Consider the following 17,238-nt stretch of genomic DNA (forward strand, 5'->3'; position numbering starts at 1 on the left):
GATTTTAATTTTCCCTGTTCATTTACGACATATTCTTAATTTCTTTGTTCTACGATGCATGCTAAAAAGACATTTATGCTTAAAAAATTAGCCATAAATTCTGATATATTTTAAAAACTCCTGAAGCTGAAGCCTTAAACAACACACCAAACACTATGAACAATAGTCTTGTAAGCTGCCAATGCATCTACTGATACCCAAACCTTACCAAAATATAACAGCATATTTTTAAATTCTGATAAAGAAGTTTCTTCCATCTGAGCAATGTTAGTTAAAGGTTAGACAGCTGTAAGTGTGATAAATGTGTCTTTGTTACAGGCAGTTGCATCAAAGGAATCTCACACAGGACTGAACATCTGCAAGTGCTGTAGCAAATATCATTCATCTGACAGACCAACTAATTTGCTGCAGTTATTCCAGGAAGATTTTACATCCAGATAGCTGAAGTTTCTGTATAAAATGTAATTTACTGCTGAAATGCCCTAGGAGGAAACTTTACAATTCAGTCGTGCCTATTGAGTCTTTGCCAAATACCTTAGGTCCTTAAATAATCGGGCCAAATCTCCATCTGGTGTAAATTAGCACACCTCCACTGGTGTCAGTGGAACGATTACAATTTACACCAGCAGAGAGTATAAGCTTCTGTGTTTATTCATGCAAAATAAATGATTTCACAGAATGATTATGAAACAATTAAGCCCGGCATTTACTGGCATCATATAAAGGCATGTCATCCTGTGTACCTGCAAATATAGGCAGTTACATACAGACAGTACTCAACCTGAATATTGGGTTGAATTCACAGCAGATAACGAAAGCACCAGTGACACAATTCCCTGCTGAAATGAAATTTAATGAGGATGATGGAGAGAAATAATTCTGCAGTCTACCTTTCTCTGCTCTTAATTTAATGCTTGGTGCAAAGTTACAGCAAATTAGTCAATCGATTGTGTATCTTCCCACCTTTTTTCCATTCATAGTGAACATAGAATGAGTTAATTCTTTCCAATAGTGCACTGTAGAAATGCTTTTAGACAATGCAGACAGATGGACTCTCTCTTCCCCAAAGCCTTGTTAAACTAATAATCTATAACATTCATGTTTTAACTTTAAATAGCATTTTATCAACTACTGTCTCCTAGTTTACGCTTCAACTGTAAAGTATAAAATTATATTAAATTTGTGTACAGAACTCCTCCTTTGAAAATCTCAGTGGGCTTTGTCTCTTCATCTGTGTGACTGTGATTCAGCATGGCAGGGGTTAGCTCTTAGATGCCACTGTTCTCCAGGGAACTGGTAGTGATGATTAAGTTGAGAATCCCAGCCCTGATAATTAGCTCAGAGATTCTGTATCTGGATATGTGCTGTGAAAAGAAAAAAAAAAAAAAAGAAGAAAAAAAAAGAAAAAGAGAAAAGGAAAAGAAGTGATTTTTAGAGCAGTTAGCCCTAAGGAGCTGGCTAACCAGCTGTCTCATATTTTACACCTGCCAGCAGCTGGTTGGACAAAATAATTATTTACTATATGGAGTGGGCATGTTTATTGTCTCCTCCTTGATTTACTGGTTTATAGGCTGCTTTTTGAAAAATGAAAAAAGGAGAAAGAGAGAAATGGGGGAGAGGGAGAAAGAAAGGTAAGAAAGATAGGAAGAAATGAAGAAAGAAAGGAAAGACAGAATGAGAAAAGGAAGGAAGGAAGGAAGGAAGGAAGGAAGGAATTCGGAAGGAATTCGGATTTGGAAGGAAGGGAGGGAGGGAGGGAGGAAGGAAGGAAGGAAAGAAGGAAGGAAGGAAGGAAGGAAAGAAGGAAGGAAGGAAAAAACCAGCTTTCAGCTATGTTAATCTGGTCATAATGTGTTCCCCCCAAAATGATGAATAAAGATCCACTGAAAGCTACAGAGTTGCTCTGGTGTAGATAAGAAAAGAGTCAATACTTTTTGTGCAACATTTTTCTGCTGTGTCTGAATCTGAAAGATAGTTTTGTCAGCGCAGGTCATTTTTCCACCTCTGTTTTTCCATATATCATTACTCTTTTTGAATGGGGTAAGAAACCTAACCTGCTGTACTTACAGCGAACTAGACTTCTATTGGAGCATTTTATATTTATTTATAGACATGGAAAAAGCAACAATAACATCTTGCATGTTATCAAGACAAGAGTTTTCCTACAGGTGAACAGGATTTAGAGAAGGGTTCTTTTCTTTGGGTATGGACCGCAGATTAAGGGTAACATGCATGGCTGACACCCCTTAGGTGTGATAGCCACTCATTTTAAATGATCAGTGAAACATTTTCTGAAACAACAGGTATTGTGTTTCCATGCCAGCACCAGATGTACTCAAGCCTATTATCTCAATCTTGAGATTTTTAAGTTTAGAAGGTATTATGAAAGTCCAGTTAAGAAGTGCTGTTTTTAGAGAGGGCAGCAGAACACTTTTGTCCTGTAATGCATTCCTCCAACCTAAGTACATATTTTCCCATTAAATCTGTTTGTGGATTCATTCAAACTCCCAGAATAAAGTTTTTTGTTGAAAGATTTATTCTAAATGTGAATTTTACAGCTCAGGAGACAATAGAGATGGGTCAGTTACTCAGATGAGCCTACAGAAGAAAAGTCTGGCTAATACATGGACCTAAACAACTCCTGACTACCAATAGGTGGATATGCAATTATCAAAGTTTTGGTGGCCAAGAAAAAGTATCAGGGAAAAAATAGTTATCTAACTTTTGGCCCTGCCTCGAAAAAAATTATTTTTCAAATATCTACCGTGAAGTAGGATTCTGAAGTGTTCATACAGCATCTTAAAGGTATATATGGCCTCTTTTGCAGGTACTTCAGAGGTCAAAGAGGTCAAACAGCTCTAGTACTTTAAAAACTGTTTGGGGATTTTTTCTGAATATTTTTTACAAATATGCCAATGGTCTAGTAAAAGTGTGTGTTTTCTTTCTCTTCTAGACCTCATTCAAAAACAATAGAAGTGCTGATATAAAAAGACATTTTGACAGCTGATTACCACATAAAAAGTGATAGTGGTTGTTGCAGCATTAGCGTAGGTATTTTTGAGCATGGGACATCTGCTACCATTCTTCAAGAACTAGGTCATTCCGACAAGTATTGCAAAGTATATAAACAGGAGCTGTTGTTGATTTTTAAAAACTCCACAAAAACCCACCGACAATAACCCCAAAACCTAAAAAATAAGCCATATAGTGCAAATAGACTACAATCTTCTTCAAAGCAAGACATATAATGTAGGTTGGAGGAACTCTGGGGGAAAATTTCAGATGTGCCACACCTCCAAAACAAACCATGCCCTGTCCCAAACATCACTGTAGTAGATTAGAGTATATATGGGCCTATTTCCTGCTTTTGTAGCTTTAAAGTCACAAAAGCACATTCACTTAAGCTAGCTGAGGAAAATCTGTTATTTAGCAAGAAACATGAAAAATGGGAATAGTTCAACAAAACTCAAATAGTGGTGAATTATAGAGTCACAGAACAAAATCATGGAGGCTCTTCTCACTGTAAAAATATGGAAGATCTAACAAAATCCTGTTAAAGCCACAAGTGAGAACAATCAGATTTAGTGTTGCACATTCTGAGAACCAAAGAATGACACTGCCTTGTGATGCCCAGTTTCCTAAGGCTTCTCATTTACCCTGCCTGAATTGTGGAAGCAGAAAAACAATTGGTTCTGATTACGAAAACAACATATATGCAGGACTTATATTCATTTCAGCAAGAATTAGTTTCATACAACTGAGACCATAATTTGGTCCTTGACATTTAAAAGGCCACAAGCCTCTAATTTTTCCTTGCTAAAATCCGTGTTCTTTTAAATACTGTAAAACGTATATCCATAGATTTTAATGAGGAAAGGCACCATATAAATTCTGAGAAATCATTTCAATACACTTAAATTAATTTCTGGAACAAAAGAGAGTTTTTCTGGATCTAGCTTTCACAATAATATGGATAATTAATCTTTCATTCCAAAATTTCTCTGGGGAGAGTGGCAAATGGTTTTCATTTGTTACTAAACATCAATCTTAAATGACTCTAAAGACTGTGCCTTTATTTGTCATGCAACATGTTGTATATTCTTAATCTGTTGAATGGGGACATTGCAAGCCATATCTTAAAAGACATCATGCAAATATCTCCCTTCAAAACAAAGGAATTAATGCATTTTTTCTCAATTCTGATTCATCTTCCTAATTCTAAATTCTTTATAATTTAATCTCCTTAATTTTATATCAGTGCTGTATTAAGAAAAAATTCTAACTCAAAATATTTTCCTTCTAACCCTGTAATCACACAACTCTTTGTCCAGAGGGAAAGTTCTGGAACCTAATTTGATTTCTTTCTTTTCTTTTCATTTCATGATGTAATTCAGATTTCATTCTGAATCAGATCACATTTGAGGCTGAAGAAAAGAGAACTAATCTACCTTTGCTTATTTGGCTAATATCTGTTAAAATTAAAATTGAGTATCATCCAACATGCAGAAAGGTGTCTGAGAAACTAGAAATAACAAATACTTAAAATTTTAGCTTCTTTTTTAATATGTAGTCAACACAGGTGAAAAAAGAAAACCACAAGTTTTTCTCTCTCTTGGGCTGGGTCTTGCTAGAAAAGTCTGGTTCTTTGTGTTTCAACAGACACATGAAAATTAAAAGGCATGATGAAGACATTCTTGAGGTAGGGAGAATCTGAGTGTTGGAGCAATTTGAGGTGAAAAAATGGGAAAGAGGGATAGAAAAACAAAAAGTCCTTGAAAACACCAACCTGCTTTTCTCTGCAGCTTTAGAACTTTTTGATACTTCGAACTCAGCTGCAATCATGAGAAAAAAATTTAAAAAGACAAAGAGGAGAGAAAGAGAAAGAGGGAGAAAGAGGAAAAGGAAAAGAAAAAGGAAAAGGAAAAAAGAAAAAGAAAGAAAAAGGAAAAGGAAAAGGAAAAGAAAAAGGAAAAAGAAAAGAAAAAGAGAAAAAGAAAAAGAGAGAAAGAGAAAGAGAAAGAGAAAGAGAAAGAGAAAGAGAAAGAGAAAGAGAAAAGGAAACAGAAAAGGAAAAAGAAAAAGAGAAAAAGAAAAAGAAAAAGAGAAAAAAGAAAGAAAAAGAAAAAGAAAAAAGAAAAAGAAAAAGAAAAAGAAGAGAAAGAGGAAAAGGAAAAGGAAAAGGAAAAGGAAAAGGAAAAGGAAAAGGAAAAGGAAAAAAGAAAAGAAAAAGAAAAAAAGAAAAGAAAAAGAAAAAAAGAAAACCAGAAAATATATGAAATCTATTCAAAACACAGGTAGAAAATAAAATAAAAAGAATGTTTTGAGATATGTGGAGGTGCCATCAGCAATGTGGACAGTATTAGAAGGAAACACAACCCCCCCAAAATATAGCAGACATGACCCTTTGGAAAGCCTGTGTCATCTAAACTCAAGGCTAGATGACCTAAACTTTCCTGAGAAACAGCAATTTTCTGTGCCAGACTTTCCTGCAAGGTGCATTCTTCTAAATTAAACATCGTGATATCGTAGAAAGGTCTGGTAGAAACCTGACTATAGAAATACATTTCTCCATGTCAGCAAAGGCTGACAGATCAATAACTGGTACAGTCTCTGCTGGAAGGAGCCTTGGAGCACTGTTACTGTATCATGAGTGGTTCTCTCAGAGTCACAGACAACAGAGCAGTGATGGAGGTAAAGGAGAACAGAAACAGTAAGCAGAATAAAGTCTATCAGAACATTTCCTGCATAGGACTGAAGCTCATACATAAGTGGAAATGCTTCTGCATGTTACTACAATACCTTCCTTATTTTTCTTGAAGTGTTTGTGCCCTGGTTGGCCCCTTTTTCCACCCCCCTCAAGTCTCAGTAACATGGGAGAGATGCTTTCTGACAGACAAAAGATAATCTTACACTTGACTTCCAATATCAGGCATTTTAACTGGCACACTTTATATTGAATAATTCATGGCTATTCTAGCTTTACTTCACTTCACAAAGAAAGTGCTTTCTCTTTGCAGTGACTAGATATGAGCAGCTAATTCATTATTTAAAGAGATTAAGTATTAGCAACTGGTATGGGCTCTTCAGAGCTCTTTTTATTCCCTTTGCTCATGTTATCCCCTGCCACTTCCCTGCCTAGTACAGATTTTAGATTGATTTTACTCTATTAAAATCTTTTTTAAACAGATCTCTACCTTAAACCCTCACCATTTCTAGTGTTGCATTGTCCCCCTTTAAAAACGTAAAATAATAGATAAAAACTGCAATATGATGGTGAAATGCTTTAAATCCCTGTGAACTTATGGGAACATGCACAAATACAATTATTTTACTCTTGCTGTTTAAAAAAACAGCAGGTAAAATTTGGGAAATGGCAATATGTATTTATGACAGTCTCCAGGTTCTCAGATCTTGGACCAAGGAAAGAAGAATAGATGCTTCATTAAAACAATGAAAATTCCTCATTTTTAAACTTTGAAGAACTGTGGTTGAGTAGATCAACTGCTTGCACCTGGGGATTTCTCTCCTTTGGGATGCAGACCCTTAAATGCTAAAATGAGGTGGGATGATTTAAACACTAAAAGCTCTGCATTAGACATTATTTTGCAGACAGATTCATTCCTTCGGACCTGAGAGAATTAAGATCATTCTGTTTTAGTAAAGTTCTTATGAGCAAAATTTCTTGTATCTTGATATTAAAAAGACCTTCTTCCTGGGACTTCATCAGACTTCAAAGCAGCTTTTAGTTGCATGCATTACTTTTGATGCAGATTTCTGAGCACATAGTGATATATTTTGGTAACAAAAAGTGCAAATTCAAGCAGAGTACAGCTGGGGAAGATCTTTCTCCTGATAGTCCCAGCAAACCTGCCCAGTGTGTGGTCTATGGCATGAGTGTCACCACTTTACCCTGCTGTTGGGTCCAATATTTATGCTAGACTTCCTTGCCCATGGCAGGGTTATTGCTACTGGATGGTCTTTAAGGCCCTTTCCAAGGTAAACCACTCTATGAGTTTATGATTCTGTGATTCTACATATGGCCAACTGCGCATGAACATGTGTCATCAGAAGGAGATCCTCATTTGGTTTCTTCACATGCACTGACAGGCAGCACATGGCTTCAAAGGCTGCCATCCCATGAAGCTCCTATGCAGCTGCAAAACTGGTGCAATTTACAGAAAATAGACTTTTTTACGTCTTTCTTCTGCCAGTGTTTTAAATGTAACAAAGCAGCTTTAGTGGTGGTATAACCTTACTCTGCAGGGGAAGAATACATGTGTATGCCTAAAAAGAAGAATAAACATGTATATACCTAGAAGCTTCAGACCAGCAAAGCATTTAAGCCCGTTTTCACATCAATGTGAGTAGCCCCAGTGAAATACTTAGCTCTTCAGATCTAAAACTGAGAAGTTTTGCAGGTTTGTGTGCATCTCTGCACAAACTCTGCATCTCAACAGCAAAAAGATGTCTTCAGATCACAGAGCTGAGCTAAGCTGAGCTAGTTTGGGAAGGGTTTCTACATCTACTGTTAGGGTCAGAACAGTGTTAATGTAATTAAAAAATGTTAGAAAGTAACTGTACCATCAAAATGTGGGTTTCCTGCAACTTAGTAATTTTGCTGTGAATACCATTAATTCAGGCTTCAGAAAAACAAATAATAAAACAAAGTGAAGCAATTTCCTTTCATTTCAGGCATGGGTACCTGGGGAGAGGCAGCCTGTGCTGTCTTCTGTGCAGGTGAGGAAGAGTCAATGAGCTCCCAGAACCTGACCAAGTGTTTGGAGCCAGGTTAGGTTTAGATACCCCACTCCTGCACAATGCTGATGGTGTTTTGGGATGCATCCTGATGCTTTCATTTTCATCACTACAAGAGTAATGGGAAACTCAATTAAACCTATCTCATATGGACATGCTGTTTTAGCATGCAATTTCTTTTCCTTATATATGAGTATGCTCTCATTTGTGCTAAGTAACTTGAAGAGAAGGATAAAGAACTCTTTCTCCTTATATATCTCTTTGCTACTGCCTTTTACCTGGTTTCACAGTTTTACCTGACTTCATACAACCAAATTTTTAACTTGTGCAAAAATATGACTTAGAGAATCTGGTTTATTCAAGCTTTCACTGAATTTTTGGCCAAATAGCTTGCAGCTCCCAGGATTTACAAGGAAAACCAGCAATACCTGAGGTCACAACTAAAATTTAATTCAGACCACTTGTTTTAAGTTCTATTTAAAAAGCTCATAATTTTTTTATTAAAGGAAAAGGTATATTTTTATTCCACTGTTTGGACTGAATTTAAAGAGTTTTGATATGATTCTCACAACTTAAGCCAAGCTTAATCACAGTTTTCAACTCAAGCCGGTTGCTCACTGAATCAAAGCACTGTTACTGGACAAAGCGCAGAGAGCACAGAATTCTTTTACCTTAAACAAAGTCAGAGGTCTGACAAGCAAAAACATTTTCCAGAATAACTTCAAGTACAGGATTGGAATTTTACCTTGGAAATATTTTTGTTACTATCAGTACTACTTACAGCAGGAGAAAGCAGGGTCAAGGAAAGGAGATCATTGCTTTCCTTAACCCTAAGAATTGCCTGCCCCAAAGGTCAATACAGAGGAAGCAGTTAATGGAGAGAAATAATGCTGTAGGGTTTGCAGCCTGTATATGCATGAAGTTGCTGACTGCTTCTTCCCCTGGTGGTTCTGTTGAAGCCAGTGGAACTTCCAGCAGATAAACATATTATATCTGATTCTGACTCTAATTCAGGATGTCATATTTTGAGCTTTTTGGATAAATGCAGATATTTGTCAACCAGATTTTGTGCCTGTTTGTGAAAAAGTCATAGAATCAAAGAGTATCCTGAGTCTGAAGGGGCCCACATAATCCAGCTTCTGACCCTACACAGGGTAGCCCCAAGAATCACCACGCACCATCTTCAAATTGTTAAGAAAATTTCTTTACTGAAAGGCTGGGCAGGCATTGGAACATGCTGCCTAGGGCAGGGGTGGAGTCACCTCATTCCTAGAGGTGTTCAAAAAACCTGCAGACCTAGTGCTTAGGGACATGGTTTAGTGGTGAACCTAGCAGTGTTAGCTTCATGGTTGGACTTGACCATCTTAGAGGACTTTTCCATACTTTATGATTCTATGATTCACAAATAAAATCTCTTTTGTTAATGCTCTCACCTTACTATCTAGGCAAACAAATGAAGTCTCATTTGATTTCAGGGTAACCTTTTCCCAGTGCCTTCAGGGGTTTTCTTTGAGAGCCATTCTTGGCTGAGGGAAACTGGTCTTGAATTCGACTCCCAAGTTTCCACGTTCCTTTCCTGGGGACATGAACGGGGGTGGATGGTACTTTTCACAGAGCATGCCCTTTTTACCTCTTACATAAATTACATCCTGTGAGGTGGTGTGAGATATTTCTCGCAGTGGTCCAAAATCTATGCTAAGTATGTTGAGGATAAGGTGGACAGTAATTCTCAATTTTAGGTAAAGAAAACAAGCAGCTCCTAATAAGAAGCATATAAACGCATCCTTTTCTTTCATTAATCCTTTGCATCAAAGTGAATTTTGACTTGATATCAGGTAACAAAATATATACAGCCTTAAAAATAGATGGCAATATTTTCCCTTCTAAATTGGAAGCCTGTTTTCAGAATACGTTGGATTGTATATTTGTACTGAAAATTAATTTTATATTTGGAAAAATAATTACTATATCATAGACTGGACAGAAGAGTGGGCTCAAAAATTCTGAATAATTCACAACCAGCTCAGTTATTTTTATTAGAAAATTCAAGACACATAAAAAGGCAAAAGCTTTCTTTAGTTATTTAAGCATATTTTGGCTTAAGATTATTGGTTTCTCTAGCCTGCTGTGTGGGTGGTCTAAAGTTATGTCAAAAGGTATTGCATTTCTCTTGGAATTTATGCACTCTTCTCTCTTTTAAAAGATAATTATCTCTACTAGGCAAAGGTAACCTAGCCTAATTTTGTACAGAAATAAAACACAGGGTATTAAAATCTGTGTTTGTGGAGATAAAACATACATTCCACAGTCCTTAGAATCTCTCTGATCCTGTCTCTGTCATCAGCAATTTATCTTCCTAATTTATCTATCCAATATCAGGATTTTCTAAATTACATTAAACAAAGGTGATTGTCTATATGAAATAATGCTTTCCTTTGAAAATATCTCTCTACTCCCTGTTCTGCCCTCTAATCATTGTAGAGAAGAACTAAACTGCTTTTTTTTATGTATGGAATGCCACATTTCCTTCTGTAGGAAGATTTTTGATTTTTGAGGTGTTTTCCAATAAACCTTCAGAAAGCTGATCTGTGGAAGCCATTGAGGGCTATTCTGAACTCTGAATCTGGTGATTAAGGGGGTTCCCATCACCTTGAGAAAGCAGTGCAGTGATCCAAGCTGAGAATTCCCTGCAGGACTTTTGAGTTAGAGTACTCATCTTCTCTTGATCTTCCAGGTAAAATACACTAATAAGGTCCAGGACCCCAAAAAACAATCTCTGTGACACAACCCATCTGCCAGGCAAACCACAAAGTCGTCCATGACACTGTCCAACTCAGTAACTTTTGCAGATTATTTTTCACTCACCAGTAGGAGCATTCCTCATGTTGCAGATCTTCTGCTTCAGATAATTCCTGCTTCCCTTCCTTCAATACTCAGCAGTGGGCCCACCAGTGGTCAGTGGCAAACCTCCCTCCACCAGTGTGTGCACCAGCTGGGTTTTGAAAATATCTGAGTGGGTCTCAATCACTGCAGAGGGGCATTTTCAATATTTTTACAATGTTTCAGTTCAAGTCCTTGCTGTTGGGGAGGTAGGATGCTACCTACTATTTTCCTGGTTGAGCTAGATTTCAGGGATTTTTTTTGCTCTTTCAGAAACGCGTGCACAGTCATTAGGCACTTAAAACCCATTATTCCATCTAACATCTGGAACAAAGTGCTGTTAGTGGAAAGGAGGCTTGAGACAGCAACAGCATGCTTCTTTATTCTCAAGTGCAGATAGGTTATGAATGAAGTTTCTTTTTGTTTGGAAATACATTTAGAAAAACAATGAGAAAATATAACCAAAGAAAAAATTTTCTGCCCTTTATAGTATTTTATAGTACAAAATATACTTTATTTTATGTATATATTTATGTATACATGTTAAAAAATATATAAAAGGTAAGATCTAACTGAAACAAAAGTGATGATTACTTAACCACAAACTGGAGCTTGATTAGGTTAGTATTAAAGGTATCCGTAATTGCTAACATACATACATACACGCATAAATAATTTCCTGCTAAAATGTCTGAAATTAAGACTTTTACCGTAAGGCAGCTTGAGAAAATGTGACACATTAAATGAAATACTGTATTAGCAAAAACAGATAAAGAGATAAAAGTCTTAAAACAATAAACCAATTGATCCTTACAAAGAAGACATAGGGAACTCTGAAACAAGTATATGGTAAAGGTAGTGTTAATGGAAGCTTTCTGTACTAAATAATGGTTCTTAAAATTTTATGCATGCTCTACCTGGTACGTTGTGGATTTTTTTTATGATAGGCAGGCAAACATATTTGGCTTTGAGCAATGAGATTAAGGAGAATTACCTAAAAGGTTACTGTTCACTTCAGGCGAATATTTTAATTGACAGATGGAAAAAGGAGATTTCTTCTCTTCAGTATGTGAGATCGTATTAAAACAGATTGTTTTTTTTCAGTCTATAATATAGATGTTGGGGAATGGAGAGTGCTTTTGTGTTAATGAATAAAACAAGCTATGTATATGTCTTGTAGCAGGGCTGTAATGAATCTTTTCATGCCAAATCTTGAGACTCATCAGTAAGGTCAAGGAGAGTGTTGCCCAAAAAGGAAGTAGGGGATAAACCCACTGAAACTGACATTAGTAGAGATCAGAAGTCCATTTCTCTATAGAAACATTTGTGGAAAATATTTTTCTATTCTCAAGCTTTGTCTGCAAATAGAATTTATTTGAAAAGAAGGCCATGATTTCGCTTGTTTAGGTGAAAAGGAATGACAGTGTGAAAACAAATATCTCATTGAGAAAAAAATTGGTTCCTTTTAGCATGAGACTTTTCCACTTTTGGCATTAGAGTGCTTTTTCTCTTAATTTTTTTTTCTTTAGAGCAGAGGTAGGATTCAGGAGCTGGAGAGTGGGAGCAAGTGGGGTATAGAGGAGTGAGGCAGGTGAAAGGCTATGGGTGAAGGTGAAATCTTTCTGAAGCCCTTGGCCTTCCATCTGCTTATCCTTAAAACCATAAATATGGCTTGCTAGCTGATTTAATGCTTCATGCTTTTTGGGATGGTGTGAGAGACTGAAATGTTAATTGGTAATGACTCAAACAATTGGCCATTTGCAAAAGCAGATTGTGCTTTTCTGAGGCATCCCCCAAACTGAGAGGGAGGAGAGGTTTTTGTATGTGGTGGCGAAACCTTTGATGCGCGTAAGACAGACAGGGTGAGCACTGTAGGCTCTGGATTTTGAACCAGATAAGGGAGGAGGTTGATAAGAAGCAGATCCTGATGAGGTAGGATAGTGCTTTTTATCATGCCAGTGTCCTCCCTTACACAACAGCTCAGCTGTAAAACTTTTCCCCTCTCCTCCCCTCTGGGCCCAGAGAAGGTCACATTCACACAACGGCCTGAGGGTAATTCATCCCTTCTGATGGGGCATAACTGGCTCAACTTCGCTGATGAGAGGCAGCTCTCATCTCTTAGAAAGGGTCATAAACCATCAAAGACTCCTAAAGTGCCCCCAGACTTCGCTCCTGAAGCCTTGCACCAGAGGACTGCACAAGATTCACAATATTACAACAGAATCCGAGTGTTGAAATAGTGTAATTCTCCTTCCTCCCATCCAGGGAAGGTACCTGGGCATTCCACCTAAACCTAAATGCATATTAACCAATTGAACTTCGTGTTTTATGGGCTTTCCCAACCCCTGATGGATCAAGACTGAGATCATCACCTCACAAATGGACACTGAAATTGCAACAATTAAGTCTTGTCAATGAATCCACAGGTGGTGATATATTTCCTCTCCACTATCTACTCTTCTCATATAGTTTCTTTCTTTTTATGTGTTTTCCTAATACATTAAGTGCTATTTTCATACTTTTATATTGCTATATTACTATGGATAATAAAAATAACCAAAATGCTTTCCATTGCAAGCAAATTGTTCTAAAATAAACCTTACATATATGTATATGTAAACATTGGTCATTCAGTGTCATTTCACTCTAATCTGTCCCAAGGGATCTATTAAAAAGAACCTCTGTTACCTCACCTTCAAGGCTGGTTATAACATATGGTTGGGCCAGCCCTGCTGGGTGGGCTGCAGATCCTGCAGCAGTAGCTCCAGAACTCCTTGGTCCAAGGACGAGGGCAGTTTTCCCTGGTAGAGCCCTAAGAGCAGCAGTAAAGATTTGTTTTTGAATGTGTGCACTGATTTCTTGGAAAGGAGATTTAGGAAGAGGAAATTAAAAGACATTAATTTATGCATGAACTCTCACAGCAATTTTGAGTACTTCACAGCTGTCCTGCGCAGGACTGTTCTAAAGGAGATAAAAGACTCTGCACTACTAACATTGGTATTTCAGAACAGCCATGTATTTTTACATATACCATTTAAATTTAAAATTCTCCTCTGCTGTCACTGCAAATATATAGATGTCTGTCTATTCATATATATATACCTATCCATTAGTCTTTATGACATGCGTACCTGCAAACAAACATTTTCTAAATAATTTTCCACATTTCAAGTGAGACAATTTGTATTCCTGGAATTCAAAGTAAATATCTGTTTGTTGTCTTTTTTTTTTTCTTCCTTTCTCCAGTTCAATATCTGTATTAGAAAGTGATAGATACATAAAGAAATAGAACTCCCTCTGAGTCTATATTGTACATGGAAGTATCTAGAAACAGTGTGATCTGAACAAAATTTCCATTTGTTTTTCTTCTTTATGTAGATAAATTACAGACCAGACAACTCTGCTCTACTGGTGCTTATTTTGACCCACCTAGAATTTATCTTTAAAATTTCCTTTACTCTTTAGTATTTCAGCTACTGCCTTCTCATTTAAATTTCAAATGCCTTTTAGTCGTTCTTTTGAGTGGCTGCTTATTCACTTTGTCCACACAACCTTTGTTTCCATGTATGCCAGATGTTTGCTTTTCTAGGATGTCACTTTGCATCTATCTTCCCTAGTGCTCACTCCACAGCTTATTTCATGCATCTCCCTCCCTGTGTGCTTGCACTGTACTTTGATATCTTGCTCAGTGTTTTTGTGAACTTAAATAAACCCATTTTCAGTGTCAGAACTTCTCCTGTGGTGTGACTGTGGTCCAGACCTTGCCTTTAGATGAGTTTGCTTTCAGGTCCCTTTGCTGTCAACAGGAGCTTCATGTGCATCTTTAGGCAGCACTTTTACTCTGAGACTGCATTTGGTGAAAAATCTAGATCTACATACACTTTGCCACTATCCGCATGCAATAATTTATAATATTTGTGACATTTTTAGTTTCTAGAGAAGTATATCAACGCATGCCTACATGTTTTATTTGCAGCCTAATGAAGTTGAATACAAAGTAAAAGCGCTTTTCATGTCCACATCAAGAAACCTTTCTTCGGGTGGAGCACACAGAAAACTGGACATTTTTGCTGCATAAAGACTCACTTGGGCTGGTTCTATTTGAATAAGAGTCAGAGAATACAAGAGATTGGATTTGACCATTAGAGATTTATGTTGTATATCTCTTATGATAATTCCAGAACTCAATATTGGGGATTTTGGTTCGAAGTGGTATAATTTTGAGACTTGAAATGTAGCTTTCACCACAGGGAAACCCAATCCAACTCAACCAACAAAAACCTCCATGCAAATTAAGAAAGTGAAAGAAGTTATTTCTTGGTCTGAAAGCCTCTTTGGCGTGTAGTAGAAGCAAACAATATGGAAATTCCTTGCTCATAAATCTGAGTTTACCATTGCGGAACACTATATAAAGGTGACCTCTTCCCTTGGCTAAATGCACAACTGTTTCTTATATCTTTCCCTAGCTTGCTTTCCTCTCACAACCAGCTCTTTTCCAGTCTATTGTGTTTGCTCTTGATCCCTATTGAACTCTTGAACCCATATGACTTCATCCTACCATAACACAACACCCTGGACAGGCCTCCCGAGTTTTGGGCAGCCACTACATAGAACAGCTTTCTCACTCCTGCCATTTGTGCTCAAATGAAAAGTTCTCACTGATACTGCCCTTACACATCTCAATCACCTTCCAGCTATATAAAATTTTCTTTTTCCCTTTGTGAGATACTTTCATGTGATTTAAGATCCTACAGAATAAACAGAGAAATCAGTAATAACATCTCACTGAGACAAAGTTCTCAACATTCTGTGACACAGATTGAATTATTGTCAAGGAAAGGAGACTAGAAGAAAAACATATTCACATTCAGACATGATACAAAAGACCTTTCAAAATTAAATTATTAGATTAGCCATATTTGAATGTTTAAAATTGCTTCTTTGAGGCTCATATAACTGATGGTACAAAAGATAATGAGGTTTTGGGAGCCAGTACTAAGAAAATTTCACTATTTGGAAGTTTGAGTAACATAAACCAAACAGTGCAGATATTCTGACCCTGCACAAGGTACATAATGAAATGTTCAAGAATATCTTTACAGTTGTGTTTTGTTTTTTGGAGAGGTGCCAGAGAGATTTTTAAATTATATAAGTTGTGCCTCCTCATTTCCTTTCTTTACAATATGCAGTATTTTCCTGTGCTTTTTGATCTTTAAGCAACAAAACCAATATGAAAAATAGCATAGGGGCACAGCTGGATACCAAATAACTATGTTTACTAAAAATATACAAACATTCAAGGCCTGGTTATATATATATTATTGCTCTGGCTGTTTTCTGGTGGCTCTGGATTGATGAGTACAGTGAACAGTTTAGGAGGTTTGCAAGCTGTTTAAGGGGAAGTTACTCACTGCATATACACTGTACTGAAAAAACACAAACGTCTGGGACTGTTATAGTTCAATGGGATTTTCTCTCACGCATGAACCATGTCTTTCTTACATTACTTATATCTGAAATATGCTTACACAAACATGCACACACATACATGTATCATATGCATACCCTCTTGAGGAGCATCAGAGGAACAGATTGTAGGCATGGCTACCTGAACCTTGTCTGATAAAATTAATGATCTTCCCAGATATCCAGCTTTTCTTATCACCTCTCACTATGAGTAAAATACAATTGTCACCAAGACTACATTAATAAGATCACAATGTTAGGCACTTGAAGATGAGGAAATAGCATAAAAAAGGTTCCCAAGCTTTATTATTTGATTTTAAATTTTTTGATCACATTCTAGTTTTTTCAAAGATGACTGCTTCATTTAGTGACTGGAATTGTTACTGATTAATGATTAGTTATTTGATATTTTGTTTTCTTTCTTCCATGTGTCAGCCTTTGCTTTGATTAAGTCTTTGCTCTAAAACCATTATGATTTGTTTCTTAACATTTTGTTGTGTGGATCTCATCGTGGCTTCACGAAAAAGAGGAAAAAAAGCTGTAACTAATAATCCCACATAAATACATGTAAAAAAAGAGATACCCAGGCAGATATGCTGTTTTCTGTTGTTTTAGTTCCTTTGGTTTTACACAGCAGTACAAACAGCTTACACAGAATTCCTTTATGTTTCCTTTCTGGTCTCTTGAGCTGTAAAATAGGCTTTTGATTTTACATAAATTTGAGTACAATTTCCCAGAAACAGTCAAAGTCATACATGTGATTCAAATGCCAACCTTTGTCAAATTACGATTACGTTCCTTAGAAGCTGACAAATTTAAACTATTCAGAGAAAACACTGTGGTGATTTCTTTGTTAGAAAATGAAATATAATGAGGCAATTTTTTTCATTAGCCCGGTCTCGGACATGGCTAACAAAATATTCTGAAATATTCTGAAATATTCTGAAATATTCCCAAATTCCAGCAGAAGGTTTAGAAGAGTTTCACCCACATGATTAAATTTTTAAAGATTTTAAACAGTGAAACTGACAGCTTCACAGTGGAAAATGTCAATAAATTAAAATAGAGCATCACTGCAAAATAGATGATTTTATAGTTAACCTGCAAAATCAAAAATTAGCCCTTAACAAAATTTAA

Source organism: Corvus hawaiiensis, chromosome Z (genome assembly GCF_020740725.1).
Source record: "Corvus hawaiiensis isolate bCorHaw1 chromosome Z, bCorHaw1.pri.cur, whole genome shotgun sequence".
Taxonomy (NCBI): domain Eukaryota; kingdom Metazoa; phylum Chordata; class Aves; order Passeriformes; family Corvidae; genus Corvus; species Corvus hawaiiensis.